At 40.0% G+C, this 4,377-nt stretch overlaps 1 non-coding gene across 1 annotated transcript; it reads right to left on the bottom strand.

Annotated features, from left to right (window-relative positions):
* Positions 1–814: 814 nt before the first annotated feature.
* On the bottom strand, positions 815–920 carry LOC145596343 (small nucleolar RNA R71). Its single transcript, XR_014103187.1, has one exon. It is a non-coding gene; the product is annotated as a small nucleolar RNA R71 (small nucleolar RNA).
* Positions 921–4,377: the final 3,457 nt, after the last annotated feature.

Raw genomic sequence — 4,377 nt, 5'->3', positions numbered from 1 at the left:
AACTTCATCGTTGATGCATGTGGATCCATTCCCCTAGTGCTTAGCATTCATTTAGTACTAGCCTTTTGCATCGCCTAGCTTATGCTTAGTGTTTACCATATACCCCTTCTAGATTTCGGAATAGCTTAATTTTGGCATCGTGCATTTAACCTCCATTCCCTTGGGTTCGATCTTGACTTACCGCTACACTAAATAGGGGTTTGTTAAGTTACAAATATTGTTTGATAGGGTGGGGTGGTAGTCCAACGACCTACCGTTCTCCTTCTCATCAAAATGGCGCCGTTGCCGGGGAATGGTGTTTTGTATGCATGTTGTTGTTGAGTCTATTCCACTCTATTTGCAAAATACAAAAAGATTTCACACTTAGGCTACACTTGTAGCCGTGCTACTAATATTGTCTTTGAGTTTTGTGTGTGTAGATCCCAAGTCATGGGAGGTAGTTCAAGAGTTACCTTGAAGGAGCTTGGAGTGCCCGGGGCTTATAGGTATGAGAGCGCCATAGCTCCACCTATATCACCGGGGAATGACTTTGAAATAAGGCCGGCAATGATCACTCTTATTGAGAGGAGACAATATAGTGGGGCAAAGAACGAGAGCCCATTGAACCATCTTAAGGAGTTTGAAAAATATTGTAACACAATCAAGATTAATGGAGTGTCTCAAGAATTCATCCGCCTTAAGTTGTTCCCTTTCTCCCTCATAGGAAGATCTTTGGAATGTCTAGATAAAGAGATGAAGCCCAATTCATTGAAAACTTGGGATGATGTCACCAAAGCTTTCTTGTTCCGTTTCTATCCTCAAAAGAAAACGGCGGAGGCAAGAGCTTTGATTCAAGGGTTCAAGCAAAAGCCTAATGAAAGCCTTTATGAAGCATGGGAAAGATTCAAGGATTATCAAAGGGAGTGTCCACACCATGGGATTCCTACCTATCAAATCATACATATCTTTTATGGTGGGTTGAGTTCTCATGGGAGAGCAAGTTTGGATGTCGGAGCCGGAGGCCCAATCATGAACAAGACGGAAGAAGAAGTGGTTGATGCTATTGATGAAGTAGCTCGTAATATATATGAATTGGCAAGAAGTGGAAAGAGAGCCAACAAGCAAGGGTTACTCGATTGAATAACTTAGTGTCATTAATGATTTGACCACTTTGATTGCGGATTTAGGGAAAGAAGTTATGTCCCTCAAGGAAAAGCTTGAGAAGCCTCCTTCCCAAGCTCCAATTCTTCCCTCCCAAATTAAGGGGAGAGGTACATCTTCTCACTCTAACTCCAATCTATCTACTTGTTGCATGATTGTGGCATGTTGGCCATGTCAATTATGTGGAATGAATGATCATAATGCTTCTATGTGCCCAAATGTTTCTTGTAGTGAATGTGATGGAAGTGAAATGGAACACATGAATTATGTCAATAATCATGCTTGTGAACCTAGAAATGATGTTCAAAGGAATATTGGAAATAGGAATTATCATATGAATCATGATGATTATAACCAAAATGGAGGTTATAGAAATCATGAATGCCAAGAGATTCATGGTAACTATAATCATCATGGTTGTAATGGTCATGGTCATGGCTATAGACATGGGGATCATAACCAAGGTTATGATAACTATGGTCAACAAAGGAGCCAAAATGAAACTAGGGGTAATTGGAATAATCAAGCTAGGGGATATTTTCAAGCAAGTTTTCAAGATGGTTCCCCAATTGATTTAGTTCCAAATGCTCAAAGTTTAAATGATAATTCCCATGACCAATCATTTTCTTCTAGGGAATTTTTAGAAAGTGTCATTGAGAAACAAGCCAAGACTTTGGAAATGTATATGGTTTTGAATGAAGAGAAGTTTAATTACATGTTGGCTTATAACAAAGATTTGAGTGAAAAACTTTCTCAATTGACTAGTATATTCAAGGAATATGCAAACTCTTCTTCTTCTTTGACTCCACCTAGCTTAGATTCTAGGAACCCTATGGATGCCATTGTTACTAGAAGTGGTAAGGTCCTTGAGGGAGGTGTGCCTAAGAAGAGTGTTGCTAATGAGAGAACTAGTAAGAATTCCACTGACATTGAAGGTGATGAATGCCCCTTGAGCGAAAATGTTGGTGAGGAACAAGTAGAGAAGGTGATAGAGAAAGAGAGAGAGGTTTGCAAACAAAGGCTCCCTTATCCTCAAAGATATAATAGATATAAGTTGGATGAGCAATTTGGGAAATTTGTAGAGATGCTTAAGCAACTTCATTTAACTCTTCCTTTCACCGATGTTGTAGAACAAATGCCAAATTATGCTAAGTTCCTTAAGGAGATTTTGAGTGGAAAAAGGACTTGTGATGTGGTTGAGACCATTAGCCTTACCGAGCATTGTAGTGCAATCATCATGAATAAGATGCCTCCTAAGTTGAAGGATCCCGGAAATTTTTCCATCCCTTGTGCTATCAACAAGACCCAAATTGATAATGCCTTATGTGATTTAGGAGCTAGTGTTAGCCTTATGCCATATTCGGTTTATCAAAGGTTAGGTCTAGGAGAACTTCTACCTTCAAAGATTACCTTGCAATTAGCCGATAGATCAATTAAGATTCCTAAGGGAAAGGTAGAAGATGTGCCTTTAAGGGTTGGAAAATTTGTTATTCCGGTTGATTTTGTAGTGTTGGATATGGATGAAGATGCTACAATACCTATCATCTTAGGTAGACCTTTCCTTGCTACATCGGGGGCTATGATAGATGTGAAAAGTGCTAAGATATCTCTTAAGATAGGGGAGGAAGTAATTGAATTTGATTTGAATGAAGGAATGAAATATCCTTCCTCTTCTTTAGAAAATTGCATGAGAGTTGAAGTGCTTGATAATATTGTGAATTCCATGCATGAGCACTTGCTCACATCTAACGATCCTCTTGAGTGTGTCTTGTTGAACAAGGAAAAGATAGGTATCTCAACCAAGGAAGAGCAATTGTACGAAAATTTGCTTAATGAAGGCGATATAGGGAATGGAGAAGAAACTTGCATGGGGATATCAAGTCAAGATGCTTTGCAAGTGGCCTCAACCAAAGAAGGTAAAGGTGTTCCCATGGTAGAGCTAAAACCTCTACCATCACACCTTAGGTATGAATTCTTAGGCCCTAATTCTACATATCCCGTTATTGTTAGTGCATCCTTGAGTGAAAGCCAAGCTCAAGCGTTATGTGGTGTTTTGAGAAAGCACCAAGGTGCTTTGGGGTACACAATTGATGATCTTAAAGGCATAAGCCCCGCCTTGTGTACACACCACATAACACTGAGGAAGGCACCCTTCCTTCTATAGAACGACAAAGGAAACTACATCCCCAAATGGGAGAAGTAGTCAAGAAAGAGATCACCAAGCTTTTGGATGCGGGAATTATATTCCCCATTTCAAGCTCAAGGTGGGTCTCTCCCGTGCATGTCGTTCCTAAAAAGGGGGGTATGACCGTAGTTGAGAATGAGGAAGGTGAGCTCATTCCAACTAGAACGGTCACCGGTTGGAGGATGTGTATAGACTATAGACGTCTAAACACGTCAACCAAAAAGGATCACTTCCCTCTCCCTTTTATTGACCAAATGCTTGAAAGGTTGACTAGGCACAAATTCTATTGCTTTCTTGATGGATATTCGGGATTCTTTCAAATTCCTATTCACCCCGAGGATCAAGAAAATACAACCTTCACATGCCCCTATGGTACCTTTGCATATAGAAGAATGCCCTTTGGATTGTGTAACGCTCCGGCGACCTTTCAAAGGTGTATGATGAGCATTTTTGGGGACATGCTTGAAGAGGAAATGGAAGTCTTCATGGATGATTTTTCCGTTGGAGGTGTTTCATTTGAGGATTGCCTCAAAAATCTTAAAAGATGCCTAGAGAGATGTGAAAAGGTCAACTTGGTGCTTAATTGGGAAAAATGCCATTTCATGGTGGAAGAAGGGATTGTTCTAGGCCATAAAATTTCCAATAAAGGCATCGAGGTTGACAAGGCTAAGATTGAGGTGATAGAGAAGTTGCCTCCCCCGGTCAATTTGAAAGGGGTAAGATCGTTTTTGGGTCATGCCGGATTTATAGAAGGTTTATCAAAGACTTTTCTCTTATTGCTAAGCCCTTAAATGATCTTCTCCAAAAAGATGTTGATTTTGTCTTTAATGATGCTTGCTTGGAAGCTTTTAATAAATTGAAGAAAGCTTTGACTTCTACTCTTATTGTCCAAGCCCCTAGATGGGATTTGCCATTTGAGCACATGTGTGATGCAAGTGATACGGCTATAGGAGGTGTGTTGGGTCAAAGAATTGACAAGAAGCTCCATGTCATCTATTATATGTCAAAGACTCTCAATGGTGCTCAAAGAAATTACACAACAACGGAAAATG

Source organism: Chenopodium album, chromosome 19 (genome assembly GCF_948465745.1).
Source record: "Chenopodium album chromosome 19, dcCheAlbu1.1, whole genome shotgun sequence".
Classification (NCBI taxonomy): Eukaryota; Viridiplantae; Streptophyta; class Magnoliopsida; order Caryophyllales; family Amaranthaceae; genus Chenopodium; species Chenopodium album.
This window is presented reverse-complemented; position numbering and strand designations above follow the sequence as displayed.